Source organism: Chiroxiphia lanceolata, chromosome 2 (genome assembly GCF_009829145.1).
Source record: "Chiroxiphia lanceolata isolate bChiLan1 chromosome 2, bChiLan1.pri, whole genome shotgun sequence".
Classification (NCBI taxonomy): domain Eukaryota; kingdom Metazoa; phylum Chordata; class Aves; order Passeriformes; family Pipridae; genus Chiroxiphia; species Chiroxiphia lanceolata.
In genome coordinates, this window is record NC_045638.1 from 32071578 (window position 1) to 32092918 (window position 21341).

The window sequence follows — 21341 nt, forward strand, 5'->3', positions numbered from 1 at the left end:
ATGCAGAAAAGTTTCATGGAAAAGTGGCTACTCTTTTGCTGGTACATATGCAGTGAGGCAGACTTGCAAACTAGACCAGAAATGGACTTTGTAAAGAAAGACTAATGGAGAATTAGATGGGATTCTCTTGGCTGCTCTCCTATGAATTCTGCAGTTCAGGTCAGGAATAGAAGGGAACTGGGACAAATTTGATCTCAAATATAGGAATTTCAGAGAAATTGCTTGTTGTCTTATATCAAAAAGTAACTTGAGAGTGTTTATGTTTACAGATTGGTCATTTTTAGAATTTAAAAATTAGCATAAGAATTTATACATCATGTAATTTACTTTTTCCCAACACTAGGTATTGCTTATTACTGGACAGAAGCAAATTAAATGAAGTTTTAGTTGTAAGTTTGTCTTGAAGTGATGTGGTGTCTTACAGAGGCTCCTGTGAGAAATCCTGCAGGGCTTTGCCATCTTTACTGAATGTTCACCAACAATTTTTACAATCAGTTTATCTACAGCACTTTCACTAAAATACATGTTAACTAGAAATATCCACTTAAGGATGTAGGCAATGTTATAAATTTAAGTAAGAAGTGGGAGTTGAATTGAAGGGAGTTGTGTTGACGGCATTTAATCCATGCTTCGATGGTGGTCTCTGGAGTGAAACCTGTGGTCTCTGGAGTGAAACCACCACTACCATTGCAGGAGGTGCTCAATAGGCTTATTTTGATGAGCTCCACAAAGCCATGGCTGGAGGGATCAGAGTGAAATACAGTCAGAATTGTCTCCCGTGGCACAACGTTAATTTGTCACATTTATTGCTATATGATGAAATTACATCCTTTATTGTTGCCTGCTTTTTACTGACATCTTTTGTGATTGAATACTCATGAGTATTACTGCCTTTTGAAGACACCATGTCATTTCACTGCATGGGGATATGGAAAGGGATGAGCACCTTCAAGGTACGGAGAGCAGTGAGAGGGGGGGACCTGGTTGGGCACGTGGAAGGATAAACTTCCATTTGCACAGGGAGAGCATGAAGGAAACAGCTGCTTTTGTGCTTGGAAGTGAGGGGAGACTCCCAGCGTCTGTGTGTGTGTGAACCGAGGAAGGGAGGGGCTTGGCTTCAACACCCATGGTGTCTCAGTTTTTACTTCATTGTAAATGCTTTGACTTTTTTGTGAGGTGCAAGTATTTCTTAATAGCTCAAGAAGAACTAAATGTTCTTTCCTGTGCTCATTGTGGGATTCATATTTCAGATATATAGACATCACAGCCTTTAATTTAATGGAAAGTCAAAACGTGTAACACGGTGCCACTGGTAGGATTTTATTGAGGGACAAAAAACTTTGACACATGGAAGAATTGTCTCTTTAAAAAAACAGTGGTGTCTTTAAATAGCAATTTTACATAAAATTTAGAAGAAAGACAAATGGAGGCCAGGTCTTACCAGTGAAGATCTGCTTAGATGGTGTTATATTTGTGATGAGGAGACAAGAAGATGTCTCAAGAATTTGACTCAATTTGTGTGAAGATTTTGATACCCCTTACTATCATGAGCAAGACATCCAGGATAAATGGGAAGAGCCGTTTCTTCCTAGCACAGTGCTGTATTGTCACCAGCAATATTTGCAGACATCTAAAAGGCTTCTTTGAAGGGATGTGTTAAATAGGCACTTGGGAGGGCTGTGGTAGCTGATGACGAATGTAATAGTTTGCAATATTTATTTTTTGAAAGTGTGACATCTTTCCCAACTTCCCTACAACTTACCCTTCCCCCCCCCATTCCTTTGTGATTCATATTTCTAAGATTCAAGAAAACAGTGTCTTCACAGTAAATTTGTGACTATTTATATGCAAAAATTAATAATACTGCCTAGATTACCCTGTACTGTGCTGCACATTTCATGACTGGAGTGCCCAATGTTGCCATTTACATCAGCTTTCAAGTTGCATTTAGGGGTTCATAAAATATGTCTGCATTACAAGGTCAATGCAGTAAAGAAAACCCCTGCTAATGGCAATGACATCTCAGCAATTTGTGTAAAACTGAACACCCTCAGAAAATTATCATTTGGTTGCACTGCATGAAGATAATTTTCAGCCATTGCTACTTGAATGTTTAATTTTACAATGGAATATTATCTAGCCTGAAAACATTGCCTCCCACGAGAAAAAAAATTGAAGACAGGCATGTGGACATTTGGTAGCTAAGTAAAATGTCTCTTACTGTGACACTGATAAAACAAATGAAAGAAGGGAGTGAGAGTTTTAGATACTGGACGTCATTAATTTACTGTAAACAGTATTAAAAACTATTCAAGTTGATGCACCATGGTCCTGGATTGTCACGTCATCTTTTCTGCATAAGCAGGTAGTAGGTGATTGGATTGATACTGTTTGTAATATCAAACCATGACTTCTCTTTAATATGTAAAGTAGAATATGAAATACAGGATCCACTTGTTCAAACCAGTTTGACCTTGAGACTGTCTCTTTTAATCTTCTTTTCCTGTCTTCCCATTTCGTAGGACTGCGCTCTTTATCTAGACTGATTTGTGGAGGTGCGTATGTGACAGTGGTGAGGAACAGACCTAATGTTGAGGTGTGCTCTGGGTTCTGACTCTATATTTGTTCAACCGGGGGAGGTATTGCTGTGTGCTATGGTTTTCTTTCCATGAAAATCAGGTGCAGAGCAAGGTACCTGTGTTTCTGTTGTGATTCATTCAGGAACACATCCCAGCATTAGGAATGTTAAAGCACTGATGCAGTCAGTGATAGTCGCAGATGTGTGTTGTCTTTCTTCACAACCAGGAGCTGAAAATAGATAAAACTTTAATGTTGTTTAAGTACAGGTTGCATACATAATGCAAACAAATCTGAAATAATTCTAGGGAAGTCAGATCAAGGCAAGTGTCCTCTTTTTGTGCAAGGCATATTTGGATGTAATGGTGCTAGCATCTTGTGTAAGTTAGTACTGCAAAAAGAGTTGCCAAATTGATCATAATGATAATTTGCTGAGAGTAAAGTGAGTTTATGTTCTTTAAAATCCTGAAGACTGTTATTTCAAAATGGGGAATGAGGAAAAACTTCAGGAAATCATATATAGTTTTTAAAGAGTTTTAAGAATGCTGTATTTTATTTACCACAAGGCAAAGGAGAAGATCAGACAGAGCACGGCAGGATACACCATATATTCTGCTTTCTGTCTGCTTGTGACTTGTAGCAGGGGTCATAGCTATTTTGACCTAGAAAAAGAACATGCTTCCTGAGTTTGTAGGCTGATTATTGGAAACATGAGTCTTTAAAATACATTTACAGGAAATGTCTTCTGAGTTATGTTGGGCCTGACCGCTTGCTTTGAATGAGCATTAGTTTGCAGCTCTACGGTCGTGTGGTTCATTCTCAGCTGCTTGTCTGCTGCAGAGGTTCTTGCTCCTCAGATTTGAACAGTCCTTCCCCATCTTGGTTCTATCTCTTTTTTTTTTTTTTTTTTTTTTTAAGAAGTTGAGGTCATACCAACATGCCAACTTGTGCCATTTTGGTGACAGACAGGAGGAGGGGAAAAGTTAGGACAAGCAATGGGAGGCAATAGCTTAGATTGGCTCAGCTCTCATGGAAATAGCAAATCTGTTGGAGTGTACTTGGATGAAAGCTGTCAAAACTAGGCTCTGGTCAAAGTAGCTCTGTTTTTCTGTGCTTAACTAATAGACAAAATCAAACCTGGTGTCATGGGTTGCAGGTACACTTCAGAGATGTTGCCACCACATTTAATTGCAATGGAAAAGAATTAATTGTTCCTTCCTTCTTGGAATTATTTAACTGCTGTCCAGTGAGTCAGAAAGAGGGAAGAAGGGAAGCTGGAGGAGAAAGTGAGGGATTTCCAATGAGGGCGTGTATACTCCCTGTTATGTTTGTTTTTTATAACACTTTGATGTTCCTCCACGGAAAATAGTGTTACATGCTTCACTTTCTGCAGTATTTTGGAATAATGGTGTGGCAGATTTGATTGAGAAATGGTGTTCTCCTCAGTTTGTGTGGTAACCCTTGTTGCAAGTACAGACAATTGGGGAGGAAAAAAAATCTCACTGTATATCATTTCCTTACAGCGAAGGATCTGAGTGGCTTTTAAAATCTAACAGTGAGCACTTAAGGTTTGAACTGCCCTCACCAGTTGATTGCAGAACAATTTCTGTATGGTTCTAATTAAGCCAAAGCATGCTGCAGTCTTTAATAAAATCCTTTTTTTCCTCTTATCATCTCTTAATGCAAAAGGCCAGAGGCAGGACACGTCAAGAAGATGGTGCTTTGGTGTGGTCTGCAGCAGTGCATTACCAGACTCTGCTGTGGTTTTGCTGCTGTTACAGGACAGTGTAATGTTAAAACTCTACAATGTAAGGTGAGAAGGGGGGCCTTGAGTTGGTGCACAGTTAGAACTGTTCATATACAAGTGCCATTGGAGTCTCTGGGCATCTCCTACCTGGGCAGGTACTACTGGTCTTCAGTTCAGTTGTTATGGCTAAAGCTAGCAGTTTGATGGTTCTTGATCAGGTACCAAAGCGCAACAGAATTGGAGTGCCATTAAAATATGTAGAAATGTAGTTGAAGAACCAAAGTTGCTTTTAGAATGGGGTGCAGAGCAGGAGGGCATCTGCAGGAGGGTAGAACTTACAGAGATAATCAGTAGGGAGGTCTTGCCTGCTCTGCAGAAGTTGCAATATTTTTTAAAAAATCTTACTGATGGGCTGCTTTTAAAAGACATTGCTAATCTCAGTGCAAATGTTCTGCAAAATGGGTGTGACTTCCTGAGGGTAGTGAGCAAGGTATGAATATAACTTGGCAGCAGAGAAACTTGATGTCATTACTAGGTCACATTGTGCCTATTTTACAGGTATGTGAACTGAGCCACAGAGTTGAAAGGGATTTGCCCGTGGCCATAGAACTAGTCATTTTTTGTCATAGTGTTGTAAATAGAGTTTTTAGGTTCCTTTATCATTTCTGCCATGTTATTTTCTTAATTTTGAATGAAATGAATAATAACTGACCAGATTTAAGTATTTATATTAGATGTCCTGAAGGTGAATGATTGTACAGTATATTACAGGATTATAATGTAGCAGGTCCTTGATCTTGTGACTGTAGCTGGCAATGGCTTGCCTTGTGAGTAGCTTTCATGGTGTCTGGGAGCTTTCAGAGTACATGCCTTGCTTTTAGAATGGAAAAATAAAAAAATAACTATACTAAATAAATGCAGTCAAAATTATAAAGGATACCAAACTGGAACTTTGTGTGCCTGCACTGAATTTACCAAAATAATAATGATTTATTATAGCATATGAATTTTTTGCCGAAAATTTGCATATCACATTTAACCCTGAAAAGAGCTCCACATAATGTCAAGTGTCTCTGTCCTCGTTGAGGGACTCTTCAAAAGCCAGGGTAAGTAAAATGCTTTATAACTTCTCATCTAAACTGACAGTCATATAAATGAACCTCAAGTTTGTTCTGCCTTCACCTTGGACAATGAAGAGAGCAAAACTTGAGCTGCTTTATAGGCCATTTCTATGAAGAGGTATAATTTTGTAAGAAATTTTAGATGGTTTGCTGCTGAGTTCAAGAAAGCATAGGGCTGGATGGAGTTTCCTGAGTTATTGAGTCTAGTTTTAACAGTGACATAAATCTTCTGTTTGTACCCAAATTAACTCTAGCATGCTGGAACATCAGAACCATGCTCGATTCTGTGGACAGCAGACATCCTGAGCATCTTTCTACCCTAATTACCCATGAACTGTCATGTCTCAACATCGACACTGCTGCTCTCAGTGAAGTTCGCCTTCACGAGGAAGGCAGCCTCAGAGAACAGGGTGCCGGTTACACACTCTTTTGGTCAGGTAAACCCAGAACCAAAAAGCATCTCTCAGGAGTTGGCTTCATGATCAAAAACTCTTTTGTTCCTAAACTCGAAAATCTGCTGACAGGTCATTCTGACCACATTATCTACCTACACCTTCCACTACACAACAAGCAACATGTGGTCCTCTTTAGTATATATGCCCCAACTCTCCAAGCTGACCCTGCTGAAAAAGATAAGTTTTACTCCGACCTGCACTGCCTTACCCAAAAGGTTCCTGCAGATGATAAGATCATTATCCTTGGTGATTTCAACGCCAGAGTAGGAAAGAATTTTGAAACCTGGAAAGGAATATTAGGCAAGCATGGTGTTGGAAGCTGCAACGATAGTGGTCGACTTCTGCTAGAATTCTGTGCGGAGCAACAGCTCACCATCACTAATACTATCTTTCAGCAGAAAAATAGTCTGAAGACAACATGGATGCACCCCAGATCTAAGCATTGGCACCTGACTGATTATGTCTTGGTGCGATGGAGAGATGTCCGCGATGTCCACCAAACCCACGTGATGCCCAGTGCAGAATGCCAAACAGACCATCGACTGGTGCACTGTAAACTTAACCTCAATCTTAAATTCAAACCTAAAAGGGGCAGTATCCCAAGGAGGAGACTCCAAGTTAACAATCTCCAATCAGCCACAGTGAGAAACAAATTCCAGACCAATCTTCAAACCAGGCTTGATAACCATTCCGCAGAATCTACAGATACCTCTCCTGTAACACTTTGGCACCATATTAAAAGCAACATCCTGCAGTCCTCTGAAGAAACCTTAGGGTTCTCCTTCAAGAAGAACAAGGACTAGTTCCATGAAAACAATCAAGAGATCCAGGAGGTCTCTATGTAACCTTTGTTGATCTCACCAAGGCTTTCGATACTGTGAGCAGAAAAGGTCTGTGGCAGATTTTGGAACATTTAGGTTGCCCCCCCCCCCCAAGTTCCTTAAAATGATCATCTCAGTCCATGAGGATCAGCACGGCCAAGTCCGATATGGCAATGCACTTTCTGAGCCCTTTCTAATAATTAATGGTGTGAAACAAGGCTGCGTTCTCGCACCAACCCTATTCACAGTCTTTTTCAGCATGATGCTCCAAAGGGCCACGGCAGACCTCAATGATCAGGACGGTATCTACATTTGATATCGTACTGATGGAAGTCTATTCAACCTAAGGCGACTGAAGGCCCACACCAAGACCTTAAACCATCTTGTCCATGAGCTGCTCTATGCTGATGACGATGCCCTTGTTGCCCACACAGAAGCAACTCTGCAGCATTTAACATCCTGCTTTGCAGATGCTGCTGAGCTCTTTGGGCTACTTAAAGTCAGCTTAAAGAAGACAGAAGTTTTCTATCAACCTGTACCTCAGGAAGTCTTCCATCATCCCCATATCACCATTGGCCAATCAGAGCTCAAATCAGTCCAGCAGTTTAATTACCTAAGTAACCTCATCTCCTCGGATGGTAAGATTGATAGTCAACAGGTTAGCAAAGGCATATAGTGCCTTAGGAAAACTTCATAAAAGAGTCTGGCAAAATAAACACCTGAAGAAAAGTACAAAGATCAGTGTTTACAGAGCCATAGTCCTGTCTACTCTCTTATATGGATCTGAATCATGGGTCATCTACCGCCACCACCTGCGTCTCCTAGAACACTTTCATCAACGCTGTCTCCATACAATCCTAAACATCCACTGGTCAGATTATGTGACCAATACATCTGTTCTAGAACAAGCAGCAATCACAAGTATTGAGACCATGTTGCTGAGATCACAGCTGCGTTGGGCAGGGCACATCTCAAGGATGAAGGACCACTGCCTCCCTAAGATCTTGCTTTATGGTGAACTTGCTACTGGCTGCCGCATGAGAGGAGCCCCAAAGAGAAGATACAAGGACTCCCTCAAACATCATCTCAACCTTGGCCATATTGACCAACATCACTGGTGTACTCTGGCCTCCAGTTGGGAGGCCTGGAGACACACTATTTATAACGCTGCTGATGCTTTTGAGAACGCACGCAGGTTCACTCTTGAGGAGAAAAGACAACACAGAAAGATTTGTGCCTTGCAGAATATTCCACCTAAGGAGTCTTTCTGCTGTGCCTTTTGCAACCGGACGTGCCTGTCTCGTATTGGCCTTTTTAGCCACCAGCGTGCTTGTGACAAACGTGGGTAGAGCCCTCCCCAAATATTCATTCGCAAAGCCCAGCCATGATGATGATGAAATCTTCTATTATATGGAAAATAAGTTTTTCCTTGGCAAAACCAGCTTTCTTGGTTGCTATTATTCCAGTTAGGTTTGTTATTTTGTTAACACCCTATTTATCTTAGTGCTTTTTACAGCTCTCTGGTGTTTAGCCCTTGTCATGTATCTCTGAACAGCAAGTTGTAGCTCTCCTCAGCTTCCACTTTGCTGAGCTTAACAATTTTTTGGAGAAACTACTTCTTCATTGTCCTCATAAGCCTTTCTCTTTGTGGCTGCCTTGTCTGGCACGGAGATCTTTCTTCTTGTTTTTTCTCAAATGATAAACTTCCAAATGGTAGAGGAAGTTCTTGTTAGTCTGTAGTGTGCTGTTTTGTGTTAGTGCTTTTTAACTTCTGTCTTGTACTTCAGTCCTGGTTCTTCTTTAGTATTGATTTTCCAGTTATTTACACAGCAGTGTAACTGATGTTATTTACACGCAGCACTGTAAACTGAGGAATTGCATTTTAATTACTGCATCATAAATCTGAACACTGCTTTATGTATAAATTTTCACTGAATTTAATGTTTTAAGGAGTGTTTTACTTATGACTGTCAGTGCATTTTTCTGTAAATTAAAGCTTTAGCTTTCTTAATCTTACTGTATGTATTTATATATTTGCCTCATCTACACATTTTACTAGAGAAACGTCCTCTCTACATAGGAACCTGTTGCCTTGTCACAGTTTTGTGGTACCACAGTCAGATTACTAACATGCTCTGTTGAAACAAAATGGCAGATATTTCAGTTTGAAAATCATACTTGCTCTTGCCCTGGAGAGCATACTAGCTGAAAAGTTTGTGTTTTGGCCTTAAGATAAAAAATTTGATCAATGGAGATATATGCTACCTCCCCGATAGAGAGTTAATGATTTTATTCTATAATTCTGAGTGTAAATAGAGAGGTGGAGGTGTGAAACTGAATGACCAATTTGTGTGGTGTGTCAGTTGTGCAGTTAAGTAGTTACTTATAAATCATTATTTTCTTTCTGTAATACTTTTGGAAGCATGAAACAATGTTACTAGTGGTTCCAGTTTCATGACATTAGGAAAAAAAAGAACTAAAAACTGATATATCTGAGGTATGGTATGAGGTATGATATGTCTGGGCTCTAGCAGGAGATAGTAACTTTAATAGGACTGCATTAGAAGAAGCCTGTCTCTTTTTCGCCTTCAAGTTAAGACACTGAGAAGATGAGCTAGTGTATTCAACTGGTTGCTGTCTTGGACTGTCCTGTAGCCCAGCCAATTACTCATCAGATTCATCCATACTTAGCTCTCCAGTTTGCTCCCACATCCTGATCTGCCACTTTTTTTTTATACTACGTGTTACTTTACTTCTGGATTTGCTTTTGTAGTGACCAAGTTGGTAGAGATAATTCATCCCATGGGCTGTTCCCCATGTGGACAGCACTGTGCCAGTTTTGTCTGTGTACCTCACCTTACTCTTCATCCCAACAGGTTTTGTACTTTCCAACACCCCAACTGCCTTCATGCCCTCTGCTCCTAATTTACCCCTAAAAAGCACTGTACTGTTGGGTTGCAGCACAGCACTTGCATCATTTCAGAAAGTGTAGAATTGAAAATTTGGAGCAGTACCCTTCCAAAATAATGATCATGTCTTAAGATCACCATGGGGGCTGAGAACAGACCATAGGTGAAATGTTAGGATAGTGGCAGCTGTTTTAGGCAAAACAGAAATTTCACTTTCAAATTTATTGTTATGTTCTCTTTCCTCAGAACTGATCCACGGTTCAAATTCTGTTTCAAATGAAACTATGTTATAAAATGTTAACACTCTGCATTTTTTACCAGTTTCTAGTGGGTTTTATTACTTTACCTCCCCAAAAATTTCCTGTACTACTAGCCTGTTTATTTGGATCTATTCAGTCAGAAACAATTTGTCCTTTTTGTGTCTTTCAGACTTTATTGAAAAAAGAACTGGATACACATGCTAATTTTCATCTGTGAAAGGTGGAGTAAGGTAATATAATTTTAGTGATTACTACTATAATGTGTGATCATCTGTTGACACTGAATGCAAGGGTTCAGAGAGTCATCCTAACTTAGAGGCAGACAAATCTAAAGGATCTTCAGCCTCAGAAATAATGACATGCTGAAAAGATCCTATGTTCTGGTATTGGTGGCATGCTTTTGCCCTATGTTTTGTACCGTGGGTAATTCATTATAGTGGCCAGACGTTCTCTGTTCTTGTTTGGGTGTGTTGTCCACAGAAGCTCAGATAGGTTGATGGCTTGTGACGGTATGATATGTTTGTATTTGAACAAGTGATGTGTTTCTGGAAGTCTTAGAGGTTTAAAGTACAGCCTATGCTGAAAGACCAGTATTTGTCACCTTTCTACGATAAGACCAAAACGGTCATTCTTTAATTTTTCTCCTTAAACATCCCGGGGCAGCAGAGATGGAAGAAGTAAGCTCTACCTTTATTGTCGTTGCATATTGCTGTAGCATAGGGCAGTATCCTTCAGGGTGGGAACTGAACCGTGTTGGGCACTTCACAAACATTTGTCACGTATTTACTTCTCCACAGTGAAAGAACTACTTTATGTCCTGTGGTGTGGCAGGTGAGGAGGCTGATAGTTGCATTACTAGGCCCTGAGAGGGGAATCTGTGTTCTGTTAGCAGAAGTGAGAAGACTCTTGCCCACTTGTTTCCAAGCAAAGTTCTGTCATAGGACTCTTCTTGCTTCCTGTGCATGGAGCATCTGTATGTTGGGCTGACCAGCTGCCTCTGGTATTTCAGAGAGTAGGAGAAGTTGGGGCACACGTGCTGATGATGTGTGGGATATGACCTGAACTGCAAGGCAGTATGAAGCAGACTCTAATAAAATGAGTCTTACAGTAGAGGCAGGAGGTTTTGCTGCTCTGGGGATAGGAGGCAGCAAGAGATGAAACCAGATGCTCCTAGTCAATGTAACACTCACAGCCATGTGCAGGACTTGAGGATGAATCCTCAGTGCCCTAGTCTCTGATGTAGTACCCTCAGTGCCCTTTTACAAAGTTCAGCAAAGAATGAATGGTGCAGTAGAGTCAGTGATGAATAGCAGTAACTTAGAGATGCTGTTCCCCAGCTTCTGCTAAGGGAGATCAGATTCATTTGTAAGATCAAGCACACAGAGTCAGCAAATGCACTTTCCCCTGCAGCCGTGCTTTTCTTGTATCAGATGTGTATCTTAATGCAGACTGAGAATCAAGTACTGAGAAGTCTAGCGAGGTGTGCTGCCGTGATTCTGCCTACATCTGAAATTAAAGCAAATAACTGATACCACGGACTCTGTTATTTAATTGGGGCATAATGGAATAGAGTGCACAACAGGATGCTCTAGGAGCTTATGTGTAATATTTTCCTTTCACCATCTTGAACTGTTCAGTGAAGAACAACTTGGCAATCAGGCATGCACTTACAGATCTTCTTCATCCCAAGAAGGGAGGGATGAAGTTGCCAGCAGCAAATTAGCATTACCAGACCCTGTTGCTAGCTTTATTGTGACTTAAAATGAATTGCAGTAATACTAGTCATTCATATCATCTTTCTTCTATTAATCATTGTCTACAATGGAAAAAATATGCCCAAGGCACTCCTGCATCTCCATCCAGTTCAGTGCTACTTCTTACTGAAGAAATTAAAAAAGAATTGTCATTCTGCCCCAAGACAGCTATGACTTCTCCCCTGTGGGGTCTGTCTCCACACTTTCAAAGAAATCCATAACAATAGAGGAAAAAAACAGCATTTGGGGCTCCCTACAGGGACAGAATACCATCCTAATTATGTGTTTCTCAAATATGGCCCTGGCTGTGCTACCCACTCCATATTTTATCAGATCACACAACTTGTTTGAAGCTTTGTGTTAGAGTAGGTCTGGAGAGAAAATAGGAGAGAAAGAAAAGAGAATGCCACCCACTTCTGTTTGCCTGCTTGCTTGGTATTTTGGTGCATGTTTTCTTTCCACTGATTTAGATTTAGTGCCTTCTTCATTTAGAGTCAAACTCAGTGTTTCATATGTAAAGCTCCACATAACTTTTTGATTGAGGCTCCTTTATGTGTATATAAAACAGGTTACGGGACCCTTTCTAAGTAACAGTCAAGGCTTTCTCTTCAGTCAGTTCTCTGGGTGACATCTCTAGAAAACATGCCCTGCTAAAGTACAGACTGGTATAGGTGATGAATGGACAGACTGCACAGGTGACTGACTAAAGAGAGGCGATTGTTAATAAAAGCATGTTGTGTTAAACATGCAGTGATCCTGTTTCTTAGACCACAGTGTTCATCATTGTCTTGTTAGTTCTGGATTGATTCATGCACCATGCTGAATTGGTGTGTATAATTGCAGTAACTACATGTGCAGTTACTGCATAACGTGTGGCACTTGGCCTTTCTATAATGTTCTGTATTCCATTAAGGGATTTTCAGAGTGCTGATTCTGGTCCACAGAGTTAACTATGCTTTTAGCAGTGAAGACAGAGATGAAGGACTATGTGTGAATAATATGTTAAATGAAGGCATAATGAGATTGAATAGAGCCATAATGCAGGGAGAGGGACAGAGAGAAGGGTAAGAGGACATGATGATAGATGGCTGATTAGAACAGCTATGGACGGCACAGAGTCAGGGAGAAGGTGGAGGCAGATCAAATGTTTTAAGTGTTTTGTCTCTTTTTTCAGATATTTAACCTGTATTATATTCTGTGCCAGCACAAAAACAAATTAAGGGTTTTCTGGAATTAAATGGTATTTTACATCAAGCCCTTTAAAGTGCATGGAACTTTATCCTGTCCAAGCTTGCATGCAATTCAAAACCATAAAATTTTACTCCTGTGTTTGCCTTTTAATTTTAAAGTTGTTACAGTGTTTAAATTACAAAATCTCAAGCACCTAATTGTTAATAATCTCAACATTATCCTTGGGAGATACATAGATGAACTGCCACAGAATCATAGTGAGGATTTCAGTAATAATTGTTTCACTAAAACATAGTGAGAGGATTAACACTTAATCCGAACTATCTAAACCAACCCTCAAAATCGGCTGCCTACCATGCAACTTTCATTCTTGGAAGCTTTCCCACTTCCATTGGTGTTTTTCTTATAGCTAGGAAGGTAAGATATAAAGTGACCATGTAGGTCCTCAAATACAGACTTCCACACATCAAAAGGTCTGGACTGTGCAGTACAAACACTTGCAAACTATCTGTATGGTCTCCAAGGCTGGTTGGACTGCAATAGCTTGAAGCACTGTAATAAAAGACAAAAATCTGCAGAGTAGTATGCCTCAAACTGAGGCATTGCTATCATGCTAGTCTCTGCAGAATAAATAGCAGAAAAGGCTCCTAGTTATTTTTAGCTTTAGTGCATGATTTTTCATAATTTTGTGGAGGGCAGGGAAAATTTTCAAATACATATCTTTAATCTGAAGTCTGACATCTCAATAAAAGTCCTTTGTAGACACTGAGCACAACCCTTGGTGAAGTCAGGTGCAGTTGTCAGTGATTGGAGGTCTCCCAAAAAGTCAGGTCAGTCTTGAAGTCTACACCAGGAAAAATCTTAACTTTTTTGCTTGCTTCTGTAGAACTGAAGCTTATAGTTACACATATTCTGATGCACTGCCCCTAAGCTGAGTTGCCTTGCTGAACCAGAATTTGCTGAATTATAAAATCTCCTGAGTAGGATGGGACCCACAAGGACCATCAAGTCCAACTCCTGGCCCTGCATGGAACAACCTCCAGAATCACACTATGTGTCCCAGACTGTGTTGTCCAAATACTTCTTGAACTCTGTCAGGCTTGGTGCTGTGACCACTTCCTTGGGGAGCCTGTTCCAGCCCGACCACCCTCTGGATGAGGAACCTTTTCCTAATATCCAGTCTAAACCTTCCTCGACACAGCTTCATGCCATTCCCTTGGGTCCTGCCACTGGCCACCAGAGACAAGAGGTCAGCGCCTGCTCTTCCATTTCCACCCTTCCTGTTGGTGCCCCATAAGTGTTAATTTAGGCGTAGCCCAAGTAGAAGATTTTAGCCTTGATATTCAGAAGGAGTCTTAACTGCTTGCCTGTTTTGAACGTGGACTTGCTTTTGAACATTGTAGCAGACAGCTACAAACCTGCTTCTAAAGCAGCAGGATGCACAACTCACACTTTCGCTGTTTGAAGAATGAATCGCTAAGTAGGTCTTAAAATTCGGGCCCAGATTTGTCTGAAGGAGGCAACATATGCAAATATCACCTTTTAACAAGATGATTACTTTCACCTCAAGGGATAAAAATGCAAATTTGGGTCAGAAAAAGAGCTTAAAATTGCAGACTAAGGCAATGTTTTGTGTGCTTTTTTTACATGTGTATGTCAAACTGGTAGAGGTACCAAAGTGCTAAAACAAGAAGGGGAGTGGGAAAGAAAATAATGTTCTTACATCTTGTTGAACGGTTTTCTTGAAATGAGTAATGTATTTATTCTTTTAAAAGCCTTCAGATTTTATCAAGAAAGTCATGCCTTTTCACAAAAACTTTTCCAGATGTAGCATGCTTGAGTGACCCAACTAATAGGAAAGTCTAAATGAACATATTTAATAGTTTATGAATATAAGAAATTGTACCGAATGATGGGAATTTAAAGTACTTTGCAACTCTTAGAGACTTGTGTAACAGAATCCCAGAAACATCTCAGATTTGCACTAGGATTTCCCATAGGATCATAAAGAGTGGAAAAGACCTCCAAGACCATCAAGTCCAACCCATATCAAGTTATACAAGGGCTCAATCTATATCTTGTGGGGTTTTGTGTCTCAGGAGCTTTCAGGAAGTCTTGGGTGTTTTACTCATCATTTCACATAGCTTTTTGTTTTCTGGGAAGAAGTATCCAGTTTTTACATCTCTCATATTTTAAAATCAATCAGACTTTCTGGCTTGTCAGAGTGACCTTTTAAGTTACTCTGTTGGGAGTTCCCAAATTGTAAATTTCTTAAAGGTACCTTTATTTTATGTGTAACTAAAATATAGATCCGTTACTAAGATTTTTTAGAGGATTTTTATTACTCGATACTGTTAGATATGTGGAAAATGTGATCTAGGGAACTTTAGGCTTTCTTGTGAATTTGACCCTTAGAATATTTTTTGTAGGAATGAATAATTAAAGACATGGGAGTTGAGTGGAGGGAGGATGAAACATGATCTATTTTACTAAGATAGGTCATGTCAAACTGACCTAGTATCTTTTTTTAATAAGAAAGTAGGTTTTCTAGAAAAAGAAGTGTGCTAGATCTGGTCTCTCTGGATTCTACTGAGCCATTTAACATAGTGCTGCATCAAAATTACTGTTCAAGGTGGAAGAAAATTAGGTTGGTGTAAGAACTGGAAATGCACACAAAGAACTGACCCAGGAGAGACAACAAGAAGTAGATATATGCAATGAATTATTCTTTGGGAGTTGACTTGTTTAGTTTTATTGAGGCTTTTTTGTTTTAGGAGTTTCTTTTCTGGAGTTGATATCATGCTGCATTCAAAGGAGGCTATTGAAACTTGCTGGTGGGAGGAGGACATTAATTTCCAGTATGTCGTTTTAGATGGATGACTATACAATTAGTCGTACCATTAGGTAATACTAAAGGGATGGAATTCAACCCAGCAGAGTGTCAGGCCACACATTGTCATGAATTCACTTTCTGAGTTTAACCTTGGTGTCAAAATTAGCAGTCTAAACTCTTATGTAATCACTGGAAAAGAGGCAGATTTTTAATTAGGCACCCAGCTCCTGCTTTCTGTCTCGACTGTTAAAAGAGCCAGGGTGCCTGACTCTGGCATCAGTGCTGAATGCCTGAAATTGACTGGTGCTTCCTCAGCTTTGGAAATAATACAACAACTTTTCTATTAATAGGGAGTTCAGCTATGGAAGACATTGAAGGAGAAAGGCCTATGTGAGGGTGAGTGGGTTCAAGTTTGTCTCTAGTCTGTCAATTTGGCACCAGCATGAAAAAATGATGGATAGGGTCTAGGCAAGTGTCAAGAGAGGTGTTTCTGGTTGAGGGAGGGCATCTCAGCTGGGAGCTTCTGGGCTGGGACCTGCTCTGGAATAAGTGTGCACCATTTCCTATGATACCCAAGAAACTTCACCTCAGTATGTAACAGTGTCAGAGAAAACCAAAAGATTGACATTAGGTATGAGAAAGAAATTTTTTTTACTGTAAGGTTGGTGAGATGCTGGAACAGGTTGCCCAGAGAAGTTGTGGATGCCCTATCCCTGAAAGTGTTCAAGGCCAGGTTGGGGGCTCTGAGCAACCTGGGCTAGTGGAAGATGTTCCCTGCCCATGGCAGGGGGATTGGAATGAGATGGTCTTTAAGGTCCCTTCCAACCCAAACCATTCTAGGTGATTCTAGGAGAAACTGCAGGGATAATCAAAGGACTGATGTTACAAGAGGAGTCTGGAACAGCTGTGTTGAATATGTCAGGAAGACTAGCAAAATGGGAAATGTAATTGCTGTAACTATGCTGCTCAAGTCATGGGGAGCTTTGAAATGTGGCTGCTATTGGGTAGGTGATAGCTAACAAGCAGGATGTCTGTAGCCCGTCAGAGGACTAATGAAGGTTTATGTGTAATAGTGTGGTATTGTACAAAGATTATGATACCAAAATAGAAGTGTCCAGTTGTATGATTTAGAGATGATGTGAACTTAATATATGACACTTCTCAGTGACTGGAGTTTGTGTGTGCACCTAGCATGTGGATAAAATATTTAGCCAGCACAGAATGCATAGTGATAATTGCATAATGTATGACAGTAGTCAGTAGGAAAATGTTTGTTATACAGTTAAGGAGGAGCTTAAAGATTTATGAAGGGCAATGATTACTTGAATTTTGTGCACTTAGGGCTGTTTGGCAGCTTGCGCTTTTTGATCACTCCTGTAGAGTGTGATACTTGCTGTCTGCTGTATTGGCCTGGTGTTTCCCTGCGTTGCACAGGGAAAGCTGTGTGATAAATCAGGCTTTGACTGAATGTGTAGGGATGGACAAAGGTGCGTTAAGTTCAACCTGTGACAAGATACATTTAGAAGCTGACTGCTAGACAGCCAACTCATGACCACTCAGAGAAAAGCTTGCTCTGAAGTAAAAATTGTGGTTGTAGATCACTGATGTGCCTGTAGTGCAAATATCGTAGTGACAAATATCGGTGCTGCACTTAGAGTCAGTGACAGCCCTTGCCCCAGATACCTCCTTAGTTTGACAAATGCTGAAACTTGTAACCCTGTTAGTGAAGAGCTGCCCTTTGCCTAGGTGCTGGTTTGTCCCAACACGAGGTTTGAAAAGGAGCCGAGTCCTTTGAGCAAGGGTGAGTAATGTGCTTTCTGATTTGTTGCAAATCCTGAGATGTTCTGAGTGGCTTTATCAACTATTAAGACATTGATCAGGTTGATCTTTATCAGAAATCTTCATATAGTAGCAGGAGGCAAATGCCACAGCAAGAAACCTTTTTAATGTACTTCTGGCAGCACTGTTTAGTTCTCTAGTTATTTGTTTATTAATAAGTGCTTGGCCTGCGTTTCTGAGGTTTTTAAGTGCCGAGAAGAATAGCAGGAGAGAGTAGTATGTCTTCGCTCTCTTTTTTTTTTACTTCCTAACTAATTATTCTATAGTGGTACTAAGTTGTTATTGTTCTGTGGTGAAAAATTATGATCTCACAGTCCTTACTTGGAAAGTTGCCACAGTAAAGAAAAAAACACTGTTTATGGACTAAATTGTAAATAGTTTGGCAGGGGGTTGTTCTGTTGGAAAGAGAGTGCTTTGAATGACAGTCCACGAGGAGGGATGACAAGGAGGGGAGGACTGAGAAGATAAGCGTGAAAACGTGTGAGGGCTTTTTCAAGTTTATTTTTTATTAGTCATGGTCAACTGCCTTAGATTTAGAATCTGTCCCAGTTTAGGTATGGCGCTTTTTCTGTTTGCTGGGTTTTATTTAGCTCCAAGTCACGTTTTTCTGGCTAGTAAACTGGGGTTTTAATTTGAAAATCTGTCTAAGCCTGTTCCTGAGAGACTACACTTGGAGTATCTCAGTCCTGCATAGCTGTCATTTATAAGGATGCTCAGAAAAACTGGAAAAACATCACTTGAAGACATTTTTGGAGAAGACGATAAGGTCTTAGGGGCTTCCACCTCTAAATTTCAGGAAAAAGATGTCTCACAGTCCTATTGGGGGAGAAAAGAAATAAAGAAATTTCCAGCAATCCTCTCCTTCCCTGATTCTTTGTGTGTGTATGGGGTGGGGGTGAGGGGGGTGGTGGTGGATGAAGTCAGCACAATGTACTGTTGTAGATCATTACTAAACATGAGATGTTGGAATGCAAATTTAATCCTGTTTCATAGTCTATTAAGATAGCTGTTTGAAAGTCAGAAAAAATTACCTTTTTAAAGATTCCTATCCTTCCCTACTCAATTCTATATAGTTGCTTCTTTGGCTTAACTCCTGTACAGTTCAGTGAAGTGAATCCCATCCAAGACTGTGCACCTTGCTTAACCTTTTCATAGCGTGATGTTTTAGTCAAGGCAAATACTGTCCTCATGGTTTGTTCACGCAGATTCTTAAACAGTATTAGAAAACTAAATATTTTTGCGCAATAAAATAGGATCTGAGTGAACTCTATCTTGTGTGCAGTGCAAGAGAGAAGGTTGTTCCATCTTACTTGCATATTCTGTTGTGATAATTTTAATGGTATGTTTTCTGTTTGGATAAAATATATGCTATAAAAACTAAAGATAAATTAAGCCAAGGTATTTTGGGGGCTTGTAGGCAAGCATGACAGAAATAACATTAATTTTTTCTTAAAATCTGTTTATGTTGATTTTGCTTTGAAACAAGAATGTATCCATTGGGGAATATTTATGTTCAAGATTGTTCTGTCATTTCCATATTAAAAAAACCCCAACACTTAATGCAGTCTAAATTTTACCTCCAGAAATGTTTAGAACACAAAGATAGTCTAAAAGATGTATTGTGGCCCAGGCCCTTATAAAAGCTTACTCTCTTTGAAAGCATTTAAAAAATAAGCTGTCTGAAATTGCACTTTATTGTTGACTTTTTGCCCATTTTAACATGAGCAAACAAAGAAAAGGAATAAAAAAGTGCTGCTCAGCTTTTAACACCAAGCTATTTTTAGTGGACTTTTGAACATTGATCCAGTGCTTCTAAATGTAGGCATTTACACTGTGGTTGTGCATGTTCACTTTGGAGAGTTTCCTTTAGTCAAAATCTGCTGTGATTTGTGATAAGGTGATTTTTGGAGCTGTCCCAGGCAGCAGACAAATATTGTCAAACATTCAAATTGGAGATGTAGAGAAAAACACTTGTGTGGAGGAAACTCCAGCTGTGTAAATCTACAGGTTTGGTACAGTGTCCTGGATAGTGGGATCGATGGACTGAGGCCAGTGGTATGAGGTTGAACAAGGCCAAGTGCTGGATCCTGCACTTGGGTCACAACAACCCCAATGCAAGGGTTGGGGAAGAGTGGGTGGAAAGCTGCCCAGTGGGAAAGGACCTGGGGTTGCTGGTCAATAGCAGCTGAACATGAGCCAGCAGTGTGCCCAGGTGGCTGAGAAGGCCAACAGCATCATGGATTGTATCAGCAGTAGTGTGGCCAGCAGGGCCAGGGCAGTGATTGTCCCTCTGTACTTGGCACTGGTGAGGCTACACCTCGAATCCTGTGTTCAGTTTTGGGCCCCTCACTACAAGAAAGACATTGAGGTGCTGGAGCATGTCCAGAGAAGGGCAATGGAGCTGGTGAAGGGTCTGGAGCACAAGTCTTGTGAGGAGCAACTGAGGGAGCTGGGGCTGTTTATTCTGGAGAAAAGGAGGCTCAGGGGGCACCTTATTGCTCTCTACAACTACCTGAAATGAGGTTGTAGTGAGGTGGGGGTTGGCCTCTTCTCCCAGACAACTAGTGACAGGACAAGAGGAAATGGCCCGAAGCTGTGCCGGAGGAGGTTCAGATTGGATTAGTAAAAATTTCTTAACCGTAAGGGTTGTCAATCACTGGAACAGGCAGCCCAGAGAAGTAGCTGGTTCACCATCCCTGGAGGTATTTAACAGACGTGTAGCTGTGGCACCTGGGGATATGGTTTAGTGGTGGACTTGGCAGTGCTGGGTTAACAGTTGAACTTGATGATCTGAGTGATCTTTTCCAACCTCTTCTAATGATTCTATGGTTTTTCACTGCTTCATTAGGAATTTTCGTTCCAGAAACTTGTAAATCTCCATCTCTAGGTGTTTTTCTTGTTATTCACTTGGCACTCTTATGTTTGTTAATGTCATCCCATAAGGTGACCCAGACTCCATTTAATAAACGTGACAGGTCCCTTAGTCTTAGTGAAGACTGTTAGCACTAGATGAATAAGACCAGATTTCAGAAGCTAAACCCTTAAGGCACCAGCTATGATTTATATGGGTGGCGGGAGGCAAAGTGCAAACATGAGCTACCTTTGATTTTCCTTTTTTAAAGGAATTCATTTTGTTCATTTTGTTTTGAGGTGCAGAGTAAAGATTTTTATTCTTCAGTCTAGAGAGAGGGAAAACTTTTTCTTGAAGAAAAACACTCCTGAAATATTTTTCAACAGATTTCTTTCCTAAGTAACTGGGACTCTCCATGTATTCTGTTTTGGGTTTTTTAATGCATAAAAGCTAATATAGGAGTTAAACCCAAGTTAATACAGAATTCTGTGGTTCTACTATGAACAACTGGTAACCTTAAGGAAAGGAAAAAAATTAACACCTTCCGTACAGAAATAAGGTAACAGCTTTATGAAGGAAAACTGGTAAAAACCAAGTTGAAAATATGTCAAATTAGTGATTGAAATGTCATGGTAATAATCTGTTGATAATGGGAATACAGAAAAGATGATAAAGAATCAGAGTCCATTCTGTTTGGCTTAATACCATATTCTGCAGCAAAAGCCTCCTTCTATCCACTGTTACTGGGAGAGGAATTTCTTGCTTTCTAATTGTGTATATATAGAAATAGTTTAGTTTGGTTCTCTGACATATTTTTTTTAACATTTTAGCAGAAGAGCTATGAGTATTTTCACATGCCACCCTGGAAAGGTTTAATCTTGGCACAGAATTGCAGTTATTTATCAATATATCAATATATTTTGAGGTTTGCACTGTTAGTGCAAGAAAAGTTATCACTGCTTTTATTTATTACTGTTTTGTAG

General features: G+C 40.1%; 1 protein-coding gene across 13 annotated transcripts in view; it reads left to right on the forward strand.

The window, feature by feature from the left end:
- Positions 1-21341, forward strand: part of INPP4A (inositol polyphosphate-4-phosphatase type I A) — a 124222-nt gene that overhangs the window by 39495 nt on the left and 63386 nt on the right. For 11 of the 13 annotated variants that reach the window (XM_032679583.1, XM_032679577.1, XM_032679582.1 and 8 more), the window contains one exon: positions 10060-10120. The gene's annotated coding sequence lies outside the window, so the exon portion shown is untranslated. Of the gene's footprint in view, positions 1-4519; positions 4543-10059; positions 10121-13597; positions 13666-21341 lie in introns of those variants that run through there. The other 2 variants (XM_032679576.1, XM_032679575.1) reach the window with 2 other exon arrangements.